We start from the raw sequence: 18,039 nt of genomic DNA, 5'->3' as shown, positions 1-18,039 counted from the left end.
AGGCTCCACTTCTAGTCTCTGGCACATCAGGCTCCACTTCTATTCTCTGGCACATCAGGCTCCACTTATAGTCTCTGACACATCAGGCTCCACTTCTAGTTTCTGGCACATCAGGCTCCACTTCTAGTCTCTGGCACATCAGGCTCCACTTATAGTCTCTGACACATCAGGCTCCACTTCTAGTTTCTGGCACATCAGGCTCCACTTCTAGTCTCTGGCACATCAGGCTCCACTTCTAGTCTCTGGCACATCAGGCTCCACTTCTAGTTTCTGGCACATCAGGCTCCACTTCTAGTTTCTGGCACATCAGGCTCCACTTCTAGTCTCTAGCACATCAGGCTCCACTTCTAGTCTAGTTTTTGAAGGTATCAATAATGAACGCATAATCACATTTAAATATAAGCCTTCAGAGCCCACAGAAAACCTTTTTACTAATCATTGAAAAGGCTACGCTGGCCAGGCTAAGGCAACTTGATTTTATGCTAGCGTAGTGCTATTTTAAAAGTTCAATAGAACATGTTTGCTTGCATGGAAATAGAGTTATTACAGGAGTTATTATAGTTCGCCGTATTAACGCAAAGCTATGGGATATGTAATTCATGTCAAAGCAGGTACTCTTATCAGCCAACAGATGGCAGACAGAAGCAGATTAGCAGATGCAGAGTGGCCATTGAGAATGCCTAATGATATGAAGAATCAGAGCAGAGTAAATCTTTAAGTTGCAGTGCCTTTCACATGACTCCAATAGTTTTCTGATGCGCTAATACTGGGTGCCTTTTGAACTATTCCATCTTACTTGCACTAGTATGCAATCATAATAACTCCTTGAAGATGTCCTGTACATTACCTCAAAGTGTAATATCAATGCGTTGTGTGTGTACTTATTACTGTTACTTGTTACTATATCGACATCTGTGCTACTTGATTGTAGCCTTACTTAAATAACAACTTCAGAAAGCCCTGTCATTCTACTTCTTTCAGTCTCTTAGCAGTGAACTCTGTTGTCCACGAAGAGACTTCCTTGGGTGACAAATTGGGTTATCATGGGTCGAAACCTACTGTTCATTGCTCAACTACCTCCTGTCGACTGGAGGTATTTGAGGTATATTTTAAATGGCCTTGCATGGCGAAACGTGCACCCAGCAGCCACCTCACTCCCCACTCGGCCTGGGCTTTGTGAGTGTGTGCTTCTAAGCTCCTTTTTCAGAGTGCACATCCATCCAGAGCCTATATAAGAGGCAAGCCTATAGACCTCCACAGCATGCAGGCTCTCCCTGGGCAGCCCACACCGAGGCCTTTAAAGCATGCACCCCGTCAGGCATTATTCATCAGTGCACATCAAAAAGCAACTTAAGATGCTCTATCCCCTCGATTTGCCAGGCCCTCTCGATACGATTCTGCTCCACCTCGGGAGGTGGGCACCCCCTCGGCTTCGGGAGCCCATTTAATCAATAGCAGAGATTACAGTACTTGGGGGCCCGCTGGCGCCAAGTCGAGATAGACGTCTTTGGTCTGAATGCAGGGGCCTGCTTCCCCATTCCACACAGGGGTCAGGACCACCAATGGACTGGAATCCAACATGGCGCTTTGTGATTGACAGGGAGATAGAATAGGTTATTGGGGAAAGGTTACTGGATATGTACGCACATTGTTGTTTGAGAGGTATACATACAAGGGCAGGACGCGAGGGAGACCCTGTAATGGTTAAATGGTATATTTGAGAAAGTCTTTAGGTATCTATGTCATAGATTTTTTTCCCTCTACCATAATGTGTGTGTTTACATGAGCTTTTGCTGGTGGTGCAAAAAAATGAATAAATGACCAACCCCAAGGCTTTCAAGACATTGCATTTGTGGAGCGTAGAAGTCTTCAGTTCTGTTTCTGTGTGACTTTATATGTCTCTGTGCAGGCACCCTGTTGACTATCATTTCAGACTTCTCAGCAGGCTGCAAAACACACTTTAAAATCGAGGCACAGCATCATTTCTCAAAGACACTTTTCCAGCACCGGGTCGATTTTTAAAATATTCACACCCATATGTGGTAAACAGATTAGTTATGAGTTGTGTGCCAAGCCAATGTTTAGAGTATGGATATGTTTAAGCAGCTGCATTCGTGAACTCAGGAATGTCTAACATGGTGCCTCTTGGCATTCAGAACTCTTCCATGTTTGTGTGTTCTGTGTGTTTTCTAAAAGAAACTTGTTTTCGTATGCTTATGACTAAGAGATGATAAAATGAAGACGGCCTTTCTCCAATATGTTTTTCTTAGGTTAATCATTTCTAAGATCACTGAGTCTACGATTGGGGCGCAGATAACCTGTCAGGTAATGATGCCCAGATACATAATCAATCACTCCCACAAGGGCGGCAGGGTAGCCTAGTGGTTAGAGCGTGAGCCAGTAACTGGAAGGTTGCTAGATCGAATCCCCGAGCTGACAAGGTAAAAATCTGTCATTCTGCTCCTGAACAGGGCAGCTAACCCACTGTCCCTAAGCTGTCATTGTAAATAAGAATTTGTTCTTAACTGACTTGCCTGGTAAAATAATAAGTATTGGTTATATAGGCTGACTTATATCTGCACATTTGTCTTTGTCACTGTGGATCTACCCACATGAATAAATACTGTGGTATAACTTTATTTCTATACTATAGTATTAACTTTAGTATTTTTGCGGACTTTAATGTAGTATTTACTGAATTGTTTTTGTGAACATTACTGTAGTATTTACTATAGTGTTCTTGTTTTACTATCTTTGACATAGAAGGGGGGGATTTCCACTTGAGGAAACCTACTGGACAAATACTAAAAGAGGACATTTTCCATAACATGTAGGTTTCTCACTCTTGTGTGGCAAAAATTGGGATATGGAGGACGGGAATGGGTGGAGTATATGCAAATGAAATACTATATAATGAATATGTTTTTCTGAGACACTGTAGTGTTTTGCCTACATTACTGAAGTATTTACCACAGTGTTTTATTGAGGATAATACAGTAGTATTCTACAGTATCTTCCAAAATTAAATCCTACGTACCACACTTGATCGAGAGATACTTCAGTGTTTTGTATAGTATTCTACAGTATATTACAAAATGACAGTCTTGGAAAAAGTACCCAATTGTCATACTTGAGTAAAAGTAAGAAGATACAAGTAAAAGTGAATGTCACCCAGTAAAATAGTACTTGAGTAAAAGTCTAAAAGTATTTGGTTTAAAATGTTCTTAAGGATCAAAAGTAAAATCCTTAAATAAAGCAAACCAGATGGCACAATAATCATGTTATTTTTTTACTTACAGATATCCAGGGGCATTCTCCAACAATTTAAAAATGAAACATGTGTTTTGTGAGTCCTTCAGATCAGAGGCAGTAGGGATGACCAGGAATGTTCTCTTGATAAATGTGTGAGTTAGACAATTTTCCTGTCCTGCTAAGCATAAAAAAATTTAACGAGTACTTTTGGGTGTCTGGGAAAATGTATGGAGTAGAAAGCACAGTTGAAGTCGGAAGTTTACATACACTTAGGTTGGAGTAATTACAACTCCTTTTTCAACCACTCCACAAATTTCTTGTTGACAAACTATAGTTTGGCAAGTCGGTTAGGACATCTACTTTGTGCATGACACAAGTAATTTTTCAAACAATTGTTTACAGACAGATTATTTCACTTATCATTCACTGTATCACAATTCCAGTGGGTCAGAAGTGTACATACACTAAGTTGACTGTGCCTTTAAACAGCTTGGGAAATTCCAGAAAATGATGTCATGGCTTTAGAAGCTTCTGCAAGGCTAATTGATATCATTTGAGTCAATTGGAGGTGTACCTGTGGATGTATTTCAAGGCCTACCTTCAAACTCAATTCCTCTTTGCTTGACATCATGTCAAAATCAAAACAAATTAGCCAAGACATCAGAAAAAAATTGTAGACCTCACAAGTCTGGTTCATCCTTGGGAGCAATTTCCAAATGCCTGAAGGTAACACGTTCATCTGTACAAACAATAGTACGCAAGTATAAACACCATTGGGACCACGCAGCCGTCATACCGCTCAGGAAGGAGACGCGTTCTGTCTACTAGATATGAACGTACTTTGGTATGAAAAGTGCAAATCAATACCAGAACAACAGCTAAGGACCACGTGAAGATGCTGGAGGAAACAGGTTCAAAAGTATCTATATCCACAGTAAAACAAACCCAATATCAACACAACCTGAAAGGCTGCTCAGCAAGGAAGAAGCCACAGCTCCAAAACCGCCATAAAAAAGCCAGACTAGGGTGTGCAACTGCACTTGGGGACAAAGATTGTACTTTTTTTTAGAAATGTCCTCTGGTCTGATGAAACAAATATAGAACTGTTTGGCTATAATGACCATCGTTATGTTTGGAGGAAAAAAGGGGGAGGCATGCAAGCCGAAGAACACCATCCCAACCGTGAAGTACAGGGGTGACAGCATCATGTTGTGGGGGTGCTTTCCTACAGGAGGGACTGGTGCACTTCACAAAATAGCATACTTCCAAAGTTGTGGAAAATGGACAACAAAGTCAAGGTATTGGAGTGGCCATCATATAGCCCTGACCTCAATCCTATAGAAAACTTGTCAGCAGAACTGAAAAAGCATGTGCGAGCAAGGAGGCCTACAAACCTGACCCAGTTACACTAGCTCTGTCAGGAGGAATGGGCCAAAATTCACCCACCTTATTGTGGGAAGCTTGTGGAAGGCTACCCGAAACGTTGGACCCAAGTTAAACAATTTAAGGACAATGCTACCAAATACTAATTGAGTGTATGTCAACTTCTGACCCACTGGGAATGTGATGAAAGAAATAAAAGCTGAAATAAATAATTCTCTCTGCTATTATTCTGACATTTCACATTCTTAAAATAAAGTGGTGATCCTAACTGACCAAAGACGGAATTTCTACTAGGATTAAATGTCAGGAATTGTGAAAAACTGAGTTTCAATGTATTTGGCTAAGGTGCATGTAAACTTCTGACTTCAACTGTACATCATTTTCTTTAGGAATGGAGTGAAGTAAAAGTAAAAGTTGCCAAAGCATGTAAATAGTAAAGTACTACTAAAGTACTTAAGTACTTTACACCACTGCAAAATGATATAGTAAGTACTACACATGATCAAGGGATACTACAGTGTGGAGTATAGTATTCTACAGAATACTACAACTTACTACAGTTTACCACAGAATTCTATAGTAAGTACAATAATATTATATCGTAAAATTTAGTATTTTTTCCATGTGGGGGAAGGATCATCAGGAAGGTCTTTGTTGAAGGAGCATCAGGAGGGTCTTTGTTGAAGGAGCATCAGGAAGGTCTTTGTTGAAGGAGCATCTGGAGGGGCTTTGTTGAAGGAGCTTCAGGAAGGTCTTTGTTGAAGGAGCATCAGGAGGGGCTTTGTTGAAGGAGCATCAGGAAGGTCTTTGTTAAAGGAGCATCAGGAAGGTCTTTGTTGAAGGAGCATCAGGAAGGTCTTTGTTAAATGAGCATCAGGAAGGTCTTTGTTGAAGGAGCATCAGGAAGGTCTTTGTTGAAGGAGCATCAGGAGGGGCTTTGGCAGGTCGGAAAAAGCAGCCAAGCGGCGAGCAAAAAGGAGCCATTGTGCAAGCAATCAGGTATGAGCTGTAAAATTCCATGAATGTTCATTTTATCCTGGAGCCAGGAGCCAGGTCCGGGGCACAATCCTCTGGCTGTTCCTGGTGTAGGTTTTCTTTGGCGTTGACCGCTCAGTTGAGCTCTGAGTCAAAGGCATCATAGAGCAGCACCCGCAAGCTCAGGCTTCCACTCCCTCCTCTCCTCACCCGGCCTGCTGCCCTGGGAGAGGAAGACGAAGACCAGCTTCCCACAGTATGCACACGCCATGATGGCTCTTTGCATTTTTATGGAACGTTTATTTTCTCTGGCTGGGAAAGAAAGGAGACTGACGTTTGCTTTAGCTGATTGAATTTGTTTTGAATCCCACCCTGCACAATATCACAGATACTGTGCGATGCTTGAAAAAGAAATGCCAGGCACAATCAAATCTGACTTTGCGAATCGAAGACGTTAAAGGCCTGAGCACTTTAAATGGAAGGTACAGGAGTCTCAGACCCCTATCCCCAAAACCGAGAAAGATGAATGATTGTGAAAGCAGGTGCCCTACTTTCACAAAGTTGTTAAGCTTTTAAGTGCCTTCACTGTTGCAGTATCACACATTATCTCACATTCTTGAGACACTTTCTCTATGTTTCCTCACTCTATGAATGCTTGCTTGTAATTATTTCGATATCAGTTTTGTGGCAGAGGCACTCTAGGAGCAATTTCCTTTCTATAAAGGCAAGGGACTTGTTGTGTGGTGTCTTTTTGCCCTAACACTGTAAAGCTCCCTCTCCTTTGGGAACGGAATATGTCCACTACCAGCATGATTGAATGGCTCTCTGCGTTACACCGAAAGTGATTGTCATAAGTATTTCATCAAGAAAATTGCTTTGTGCCATAAACACATCACCCATTGCTGTGTTAGCGGGAGAGGGGTGAAACCCCGCGACAGGGTCGCTACTCTCCCTATCACCTTGCGAGCTACTGCAATTATCCAGGCCCGCAAACATCACTCGCTGGTCATTTACAAAACCATTGGCTTCCTTCCTGCTTTCATTACAATCATATATACAAACGCTAAGTTCACACTTCAGAGACGTCAAGGGAAGCGGAGTGCATTGTTTGTTATCGAAGGGGGTTTCCTCCTACGTTCCCCAGGACCACTTCTCCAGTGAATAGGGTTGTAGCTCTGCATGTCCCTGTATGACATTTCCATTGTGTTATGGGAAAACACTTGTGCAGCACGGTGTAAAGTACATTCCACCTGCATAAGAAAGCTGACAGTTGGACGTATATCACCATGGTAACTATATGGATATCACTAGGTATACCCACTAGCTTCTGTGTTTTGAAACATTGCATGTGATAAGAAAAAGCTCTCTGTGACAGTTTGTTTACATTGACCTATCCTCAGGGGATTAATGGTCATCTTTAATATCCACAACAGGTGGACAATGGCTGAAGTTAGGTCACCAGGTAAAGCACATTCCAATAAATGTGTGTGTTACTTAACCCTCCAATTATGTTGTGGGTCAATTCGACCCATTTCCACTTTTGACTTGTCTAAAATACTAGTTAACCTCTCTTTTTCTCCATGAAATTTAATGACTTTTCCCCATTTAGGGTCATGAACCTAACTTCAAAATGTGGACACACATTTGTGTGTTGTGTGGTGGAATGTCTGTGTAGATTTTGTATACAAACACGATATTGTTGGTCATTTTGACCCGGAGGCTTTCATGTGTATAGATATTTTCACAGGTCTAAAATAAACAAGTGTCTCTGATGTATTTAGTTTTGACTGGTTGTGGTTGCACTTTTATAATTATGTTTGGGTGAAAAGGAGCTTTCCCAAGCTTCTCCTTCTCAGTGCGAGAGCAGCAGATCTCTGACACAGACACTCCAAAATGAGCTCCAAACAGAAAACACTTGTTTGTGAGAAAGGAAATATGTTTAACACATAATTCTTAAATATAGAGTTTTGAAATCAAATGTTTTTGAATTTCTTCTTTCTGAAAGGTCTGACAAAATAAAGTTTTGGCTGTTTTTACTTGCTTCTTTGTCTGTCTTGAGTGTGTTTAAGAGTTCAGCATAGCAAGTTTGTATGAAGGTCTGATTATTAAATGGGCAAATACAAGGTATATATTTTCTTATCATAGGTTAAATTTACGGAAATTGCTATTTAGCAAGCTAGCTGACTAGCTTACATTGGCCAGCTAGCTAGCTTTATGGGTGTTGTGACATGAGTATGATATTGTAATTCGTGCTGTTTAATGTTTTAGGCTGACGTCTTGTGAAAAAATGGATGTAAAGAATCTAGCTAGATAAAGCCTTTACTGCAAATTGAATGTACAATTTTGTAAGCTTGATATTTCCCATGCAATGCAGCCGAAGTAACATAGCTAGCTAACTATTTTCCTGCTTATTGTGTAGTGGAGTATAAAAATACCTGTGTGCCTATGGCTCTGTAGCTAGCTATGTAGCCAATCTGTGTATGGACCCTAAAATGTTTAGTATAAATATTAGTTCAGCACCTACTTATAAACCTCAGCTATTTTTTTAAACCCATTTTCTCCACAATTTCATGGTATCCAATTGGTAGTTAGTCTTGTCTCATCGTTTCAACTGCCGTACGGACTTGTGAGAGGCGAAGGTCGAGAGCCGTGCGTCCTCCGAAACACAACCCAACCAAGCCACACTGCTTCTTAACACAATGCCCACTTAACCCGGAAGCCAGCCACACCACTGTGTCAGAGGAAACACCATGCATCTTGCAACCGTGTCAGCGTGCACTGCACACGGCACACCAAAGGAGTTGCTAGTACACGATGGGACAAGGACATCACTGCTGGCCAAACCCTTCCCTTACCTGGACGACGATGGTTTAATTGTGCACCGCCCTATGGGTCTCCCGGTCCCGGCTGCGACAGAGTCTGGACTCGAACCCAGAATCTCTAGTGGCACAGCTAGCACTGTGATGCAGTGCCTTAGACCACTGTGCCACTCGGGATGCTATCGTAGCCTGTTCTATCGACTATCAAAACAGTCTGAATAGCATTAAAGAAGCCTATGGATTGAGTATAATATAATATAACTTTATTGTGCCAAGGATGTAAGTCCTATATACATGTAGGTATTACCAAAAATTAGATCCCCACATTGTAGCCTGTACATGTAGGTATTACCAAAAATTAGATCCCCACATTGTAGCCTGTACATTTTATATATTCACTGATCATGTACTCCACCTTGGAGTAGAAAATAAAGGTGTGGTTCAGGTATGAATGTCTGTGAGACATTCTTTTTCAGTTATATCCAATACCAGGAGTAACAAACTCCATTCTTTGAATGATGCTGTGTCTGCATGTACAGTATGTATTACAATTCTATACTTTGACAGTGTTTACCAATCCTGGTCCTGGGACATCAATGGTTACACATTGTAACTATGCAATAGACTATACACATGATTTAAGTAGTTAAAGGCTGATTTGTAATTCATATATACAGAAACAGAATTTAAAAAAAACAATACACTACACTTCCTATGCATCATGTAAATACTCTAAAACTGGTTAATCTCATTATCAAACTCCCTTCATCTGCATTGATCTGAGGACACAGGATCGGTGTAGTATTTATTCAAATGAGAGACTTAATTTCAACCCGAATGGAATGTGAAACACTTTCCTGAAAACGTCATTATCCAAGTGTTTTAAATACATAATACATGCATAATAAATATTATACCTGTAACATTATATTCTAAATACAAGTTCAATCTGTACTTCAATGCGGCTCTGGTGTGCATTATAAAAACAGAGGAAGAAAGGTAACAAAGGGAAAGAGGTAAGAACAGAGGAGCAGGGAAGATCGCATTTGATTCATGAATTACAGTGCTACCCTAATATTCTCGCAGTTCATCACAATTACATATTGGTGTCTCTAGTGGAGTCTCCTAGCAGCCTTGGGCACCCAGTTGGCCCGAAGGTTATCTTAAGAGCGGGTGAGATGGTGATGACAAGGCCGGGGGTTAGCACCCTCTCTCACATCAAAACATACCTGCAGAAGAGAGACAGAATAAAAAAAAAACAAGGCTTAATCATGCTAACACTGTCAGTCATCATAGACATCAGGAGGTGAAATGGAAAACGGACCTTGTATCATTAACTCTGGGACAACTACTCTGTACATCTCTCTCTTTAATAAAACTTCCTGTTGACCCGACCAAGTGACCTCTCACCTATGATAATGCTGTGCCCTCTATGGGTCAGCAAGTTCAGATGCGGGACGGGTTCACCGACACAGCTGATATAACCTACTAAAGAGGTTTTAGGGAGAAGGGGGATGAAGTGAAGGTATAGAGACTGTTATTGAGAAAATAAGGTAGTTAAAGAGACACCGTTCAACAGGAATCTATGTGTGTGGTCTCACCTGGTGTCCACACCAAGTGGCTGCAGGGTACTTTATACTGAAAAACAAGCACAGACACACAAGGACAAACAATATAGCGCAGTTATAGAAATAGAAATGATGGAGTGTCTTACTATTCTCCATAGTTGGTCCTCTTTGAAGATGGAAGGAGCCACAGTTATACACCCGAGTCTGCACAACACAATCCACCAATCAGATTGATACACAAGTCTGTAGGTGCGGGTTATATGGTGTCTAATTGTTCTCAATGTTTTCAATATGGGTGACTCTTAAAAGAGCCTGTTTTGTTTTTATCTAAACACACCCTCACCTGAGAAGTAGAGAAAATGTGATTTTATTAACTGCAGTTGACATAGCTTCTCAAATTGAAGAATACTCTTATTGCAATGTAGATGTCTTTTAAAAGAGCATTTGGTTGAGCATAGTGTAGTCTATGGTGTTGCCAGGGAACAGCACCCTCTTCGAAGGAGTAGGAAATGGAAGCTCACCCGCACATGGATTGCCTCCCGTGCTGTTGGCACCCATCCTTGAAACATTCTGCAGAGCAGCAAACCTCTCCTCTGGCACATGGCGGCGAGCTGCAGATCCCCAGCTGGTCCTCGTGTCCATCCTCATGAAGTTATGCAGGACAAGGTAGCCTTCAACAGCCTGAATTCACCCAAAATTGCAGTGCCCTACACGGTAACTGTAGGCAATCGTTTTGAAGGAATCTCCAGTTACAAGGTATCAGTAGGAATGTGGAAGAATGTCGTTATTAGGCTTTTACATCACCAGGTCATGGTAGATTACTAAAGTATAATATCCCTTATAACAAATCATGATTACATTGGATAGATAGATGCATGTGCACACACATGTGCAGCATATGACAATAGCAGGATCATATCAAGGATAGCATCACAAATGAATACATAAATACCACTTGAAGCTTGAAGACTTGATCATTTGAATCAGCTGTGTAGTGCTACAGTAAGACAGAAACAAAACTGTGCATCCCTTTTGAGTCCCCAGGACTGAGAACCACTGCTCTTCATTGGGCCCTCTTCATCTGCAGACAGGCTTTCACAGTTCTCACAGGAAAGAAAACCTCACAAGGAACAGACTACTACACTTCAATTAGACCGCACTGAATATTATGTTACTATTATCTCAGTCCTCACTTCTAGGGAATGGAACTACACAAAAGTGCCTGCCCTATCCAGAATAGCCTACTTTCTCACTTTGACAGATCGGGCTGCTTATCCTACTTTCACCCTCCTCCATGTCTGCTAGCTAGCTAGCTACCTACAAATGCATTTGGAGTTCGTTTTTTACAGTGATAACCACATAAAGATAGCTAGCTAATATGAAGTTAGGTAGCTGGTAAAATTGTATTAACTTAACTAGCCACCTATACAGTATGTAAAGTTGGCTAGATTGCTAGCTAGCTACGTTAGCAGCTCAATTGAGTTAGCCTGCACTGTAGTTAGTTAGCTAGTAATACATCCATTTTTAAAACCTTTTCGAAATGTATTTACTTAGCGTGACTTGAATAGGTTCTCACAGCCATGTGGACGATTGGAAACAGGGCAACAAAGTGTCACCAGAGTGGTTTAGAGTATATTACTATGTACCTGTGAATAAATTCATGAAATGGAGAATGTATTAAAACTATTTACCCTTTTAATAACCAGACCATCATACAAACTTCTATGCTGAATTCTTGATGCTATTGGCTGCCAGCACGCACACAAGAGAGCCACTCTGGGTGGCCGAAGCGGCACGTGGCAATTTACCGTGTGCATGAGCCATTATCTGGGAGTAGGGCAACAGGCATCAAATTGCGAGCAGTGCAGTTCTTTGTGCTCACTCTTGTAAGTGGAGCGGAGGAGCCAAAATATAAAATTAGCTGAAGTATTGAGCGGCCTCTATGCACGGTTGACCAATGAGCAAAGTTAATCTTGTCAACCAATCAAACAATATATGAAATACAAAATTCGACCTGACAACAACTGCGAACGCTGGTCTCCACGCGGAAGGTAGATTCTCTCGGTTCAATTGCCGTTTGTAGCGGCCCCTGTGTCAGCTCCTTAATGCTTCACTGCTAGTATTCTTTGGAACAAATGTTACTCTATGATATAGGCAGTCATGTCTTTACCTGACCCAAATGTAACTAATATTGATAGCATAAAAATATTCGGGTAAGGCAAACTCACTGCGAACACCATGTCATTTCAACGTGGATAATTGGGTAATATTTGGTTGAGATGTTGAGCAATGAGATTACAACCTATATTCACCCACTCAAAAAAACATTCAAAAGTGTTTTGAATGTCCAATGTGTTATCACTAGGCTTTCAAACATCTAAAAGCAAAAGCAAATTCCAACGGAAAAACAATGTCTGATTTTTTGTTTAGTTGTCACCCACAATTGAAGTTGGAGGTTTACATACACTTAGGTTGGAGTCATTACAACTTGTTTTTCATCCACTCCACAAATTTCTTGTTGACAAACTATAGTTTTGGCAAGTTGGTTAGGATATCTACTTTGTGCATGACACAAGTAAATTTTCCAACAATTGTTTAGTGTCACGGCTGTTGGTGGAAGGTGAGGACCAAGGTGCAGCGTTGTACGTATTCATCTTTTTTTATTTGAACTGACCACTGAATAGCAAAAACAAAGAGAACAACCGAAATAGTTCTGTCTGGTGCAGACACAAAAACAGAAAGCAACTACCCACAAAACCCAGGTGGGAAAAGGCTACCTAAGTATTGTTCTCAATCAGAGACAACGATAGACAGCTGCCTCTGATTGAGAACCACATGCCAAACAACAAAGAAATCCAAAACATAGAAAATTAACATAGAATGCCCACCCTAGTCACACCCTGACCTAACCAATATAGAGTATAAAAGCCTCTCTATGGCCAGGGCGTGACATACAGACAGATTATTTCACTGTATCACAATTCCAGTTGGTCAGAAGTTTACATACACTAAGTAGACTGTGCCCTTAAACAGCTTGTAAAATTCCAGAAAATTATATCATGGCTTTAGAAGCTTCGGATAGGCTAATTAACATAATTTGAGTCAATTGGAGGTGTACCTGTGGATGTATTTCAAGGCCGACCTTCAAACTCAGTGCCTCTTTGCTTGACAGCATGGGAAAATCAAAAGAAATCAGCCAAGACCTCAGATTTTAAAAAATGGTGGACCTCCACAAGTCTGGTTCATCCCTGGGAAAAAATTCCAAACACCTGAAGGTACCACGTTCATCTGTACAAAAAAATAGTACGCAAGTATAAACACCATGGGACCACACAGCCGTCATACCGCTCAGGAAGGAGAGGTGTTTGTAAACAAGAATTTGTTCTTGTTTACAAGAATTTGTTCTTGTTTACAATGACAAGCCTTGTTCTTGTTTGACTTGCCTAGTAAAAATAAATAAATAATAAATTTAATAATGGACGCCACTGTGTTCTTGGGGACTTTCAATGATGAATATATGTTTTGTACCCTCCCCCGGATCTGTGCCTTGACACAATCCTGTCTCGGAGCTCTACGTACATTTCCTTCAACTTCATGGCTTTGTTTTTGCTCTGACGTGCACTGTCAACTGTGGGACCTTATATCGACAGGTGTGTTTATTTCCAAATCATGTCCAATTTAATTGAATTTACCACAGGTGGACTCCAATCAAGTTGCAGAAACATCGAGGATGATCAATGGAAACAAGATGCACCTGAGCTCAATTTCGTGTCTCATAGCAAAGGTTTTGAATACTTATGTAAATAATGTATTTCTGTTTTTTTAAACCTGTTTTCTCTTTCTCATTATGGGTTATTGTGTGTAGATTGCTGAGGAAAATGTTTTATTTAATACATATTAGAATAAGGCTGTAACGTAACAAAATGTGGAAAAGGTAAAGGGGTCTGAATACTTTCCAAAGGCACTGTATATAGTACTCTAAATACCCAAAATTCGAAAGAATACAAGATCAAACTTGCCGATACCATTCAAACACATTTATGGTTCAGCACTTTAAAGCCAAATATCTTGCAGATAGAACATTATAGTCCCAAGCTCTCTAAAGGAGACCAAAGGATAGCTGTACATAGATCAATTCTCCAGTAGGAGGTGTTGCCCAGACTACAGTTTTTTTTCTGAAAATGGATATAACATTGAAGATCTGACGCTGTTTTAAAGGTACTAATTCAAACTATTTTATACAAGGTTTGTGTGTTGAAACGTGGTAATCATGATGACAGTGGAGAGTGGGGTAAATTGAGCATTTTATTTACATTCAGCATCACTCCAACAACAACATCACATATGTCAGGGGGTTGTCTATCCCTGGGAAAAAATGTAGAATTAATGTGAATATTACATTGTTGAAAACATAGCTTGTCCAAAAAAGAATGAGTTAAGTTGAGCTTTGGGACAAATCGCCTACAAATTTCTGTACTGAATTAAATATTACCACTACCTTTTTAAAACCAGGTCTATCTTTATTTCCTAAACACAATTGAACACAATCATATTTTTTCTATTTTAATCGTATAATCATGTATTTGAATACTTTTCTAACACAGACTTAACACCTAACCAAAACTCATGTACTTTTTAAAACACTTTTAACATAGATCAGGCACTGTTGCTACCTCATATCCCAGCGATAATTTGTTGCATTACACCTGGGAAGAACACCTACATTTGCTCAACCTGTAATTGGCTCCACCATTGGCTCAACTTACCCCATTGCCATTGGCCCATCGTATCCCAAGGCAAACATTTTGACTATATTAGCCCACACAGCTACAATGATGCACTTTCATGCTAGGTTTAGAACCTCATATTGAAGCTTATAGAGACCCCATCTGATGTATAGGACAATCATAAATGGGAATTTCACCCTGGGGGAATTTGGGCTTGTTTATTTCATGTCCGAGGCATTTCTAGGTAGTAATCTGTGGTCCAGTGTACTGCAATCTTTTTTTTCCGTAAGGGAAGCCATCAGCTAAATCACATATCTTCTGGAATCACACTTTCAATCAATTTAGCCTTTGCCATTGTAGTCACTGCTGGACTGGTAGCTACAGTGCCTTGCGAAAGTATTCGGCCCCCTTGAACTTTGCGACCTTTTGCCACATTTCAGGCTTCAAAAATAAAGATATAAAACTGTATTTTTTTGTGAAGAATCAACAACAAGTGGGACACAATCATGAAGTGGAACGACATTTATTGGATATTTCAAACTTTTTTAACAAATCAAAAACTGAAGAATTGGGCGTGCAAAATTATTCAGCCCCTTTACTTTCAGTGCAGCAAACTCTCTCCAGAAGTTCAGTGAGGATCTCTGAATGATCCAATGTTGACCTAAATGTATAAATGACTAATGATGATAAATACAATCCACCTGTGTGTAATCAAGTCTCCGTATAAATGCACCTGCACTGTGATAGTCTCAGAGGTCCGTTAAAAGCGCAGAGAGCATCATGAAGAACAAGGAACACACCAGGCAGGTCCGGGATACTGTTGTGAAGAAGTTTAAAGCCGGATTTGGATACAAAAAGATTTCCCAAGCTTTAAACATCCCAAGGAGCACTGTGCAAGCAATAATATTGAAATGGAAGGAGTATCAGACCACTGCAAATCTACCAAGACCTGGCCGTCCCTCTAAACTTTCAGCTCATACAAGGAGAAGACTGATCAGAGATGCAGCCAAGAGGCCCATGATCACTCTGGATGAACTGCAGAGATCTACAGCTGAGGTGGGAGACTCTGTCCATAGGACAACAATCAGTCATATATTGCACAAATCTGGCCTTTATGGAAGAGTGGCAAGAAGAAAGCCATTTCCTAAAGATATCCATAAAAAGTGTTGTTTAAAGTTTGCCACAAGCCACCTGGGAGACACACCAAACATGTGGAAGAAGGTGCTCTGGTCAGATGAAACCAAAATTGAACTTTTTGGCAACAATGCAAAACGTTATGTTTGGCGTAAAAGCAACACAGCTGAACACACCATCCCCACTGTCAAACATGGTGGTGGCAGCATCATGGTTTGGGCATGCTTTTCTTCAGCAGGGACAGGGAAGATGGTTAAAATTGATGGGAAGATGGATGGAGCCAAATACAGGACCATTCTGGAAGAAAACCTGATGGAGTCTGCAAAAGACCTGAGACTGGGACAGAGATTTGTCTTCCAACAAGACAATGATCCAAAACATAAAGCAAAATCTACAATGGAATGGTTCAAAAATAAACATATCCAGGTGTTAGAATGGCCAAGTCAAAGTCCAGACCTGAATCCAATCGAGAATCTGTGGAAAGAACTGAAAACTGCTGTTCACAAATGCTCTCCATCCAACCTCACTGAGCTCGAGCTGTTTTGAAGGAGGAATGGGAAAAAAATTCAGTCTCTCGATGTGCAAAACTGATAGAGACATACCCCAAGCGACTTACAGCTGTAATCGCAGCAAAAGGTGGCGCTACAAAGTATTAACTTAAGGGGGCTGAATAATTTTGCACACCCAATTTTTTCAGTTTTTGATTTGTTAAAAAAGTTTGAAATATCCAATAAATGTCGTTCCACTTCATGATTGTGTCCCACTTGTTGTTGATTCTTCACAAAAAAATACAGTTTTATATCTTTATGTTTGAAGCCTGAAATGTGGCAAAAGGTGGCAAAGTTCAAGGGGGCCGAATACTTTCGCAAGGCACTGTACCTTCAGCAGAGGAAACATATTTGTCTGTTTGTTCTGTCACGTTTCTGACTGCACTGAGCCTTTAAGGGCCACCCAGGGAGACGAGGCTGGTGGTTGGCTGCCCCATACTGCCCATGATTCCCCAGTGCCTTCTGTCTCTAGGGTCACAATCTTTTCACCGAAAACCCTCCGCCTGGGGGACTTCATTCATAACTTCTTCACCGACATCACTATGGTGGGTTTATCCTTTATAGTTTCCAATTGCACTTTCATGTTACTATATCATTTTGTTTTATTTGAACTAACGATAGCTAGCTTCCAATGGGCTGGACAAGTTTCCCCACGTGTTCTGCTTCCTAGACAACCAACAGCGTCAATACCACTATCAAGCCAATCTACAAAATGTACCTGAATGAAATATATGAAACTGATCATGACTAGATTTCATCTCATTTCAATAAATAATACTTGTATATTGTCAATCACTGAGATGAATGATTTGTGTTTAGATTAACAAGATCAGATTAACTGAGCCTAGCCTAGTCCCCCCCCCCCCCCCCTGCTTTTCAGTGACTGTGATGTGCAAAGAAAAGCTCTAACCAATAGTTCAGGTTGGTATGATCAATGACAATTACTAAATACATTGATATGCATGATACTGTATGTGTGTGAGTTGTACTGTAGTAGACCTGGCTGCATAAACTGTAGAGGTATTCAAGTAACAAAAAACAACTTTTATCCAGGTCAAGCAATCTATGAAGCTTATGATATGGTGTGAATTTTACAGTAGACCTATTGAATGTGTCAGCATCTCTCTCTCTCGTTTTCTCTCTCTCTCTCACAACGTGATCACTTTTTATCTTCTAAAAATGTAATTTGGTATCAGCAGTTGCATGCTTCATTGACTGTCAATCTGATGGATTTTGGATGTCCTTGCACTTCACCATTTTATCCTGGAGTCATATTTACACACCCAGACACATTATTTTGCGTGAATGATATCTCTGAACTTTAACCAATGCACACATTTGACTACAAAATAATTTGTCTAGCTTCTTTCTATTCTGTGGCTGCATGAAATAGCAAACATAAAGTGAATTCAGCAATGACATTACTTTGTCTTTGTCTCGCTCTCTCTCTCTCTCTCAGAATGCTAATGTACTAATGCTGTGTTGGCATAGTTTGAGGACGGGTCAACAGTGACAGGAACTTTTGAATGTGCTCACTTATGGATGCTCAGACTTGGTCACAGTGCTACTGTTACTCTGCCCTCAAGAGGATGGGGGGCTCAGCTTAAAGCCTATGCAAGCCCCGGCGTGGACC

General features: G+C 40.6%; 1 non-coding gene across 1 annotated transcript; it reads right to left on the bottom strand.

The window, feature by feature from the left end:
• Positions 1-2,767: 2,767 nt before the first annotated feature.
• On the bottom strand, positions 2,768-2,820 carry LOC139391259 (U7 small nuclear RNA). Its single transcript, XR_011629575.1, has one exon. It is a non-coding gene; the product is annotated as a U7 small nuclear RNA (small nuclear RNA).
• Positions 2,821-18,039: the final 15,219 nt, after the last annotated feature.

The sequence above is a fragment of the Oncorhynchus clarkii genome, chromosome 31, assembly GCF_045791955.1.
Source record: "Oncorhynchus clarkii lewisi isolate Uvic-CL-2024 chromosome 31, UVic_Ocla_1.0, whole genome shotgun sequence".
Classification (NCBI taxonomy): Eukaryota; Metazoa; Chordata; class Actinopteri; order Salmoniformes; family Salmonidae; genus Oncorhynchus; species Oncorhynchus clarkii.
The sequence above is the reverse complement of the archived record's forward strand: the minus strand, read 5'-3'. Positions and strand labels throughout refer to the sequence as shown.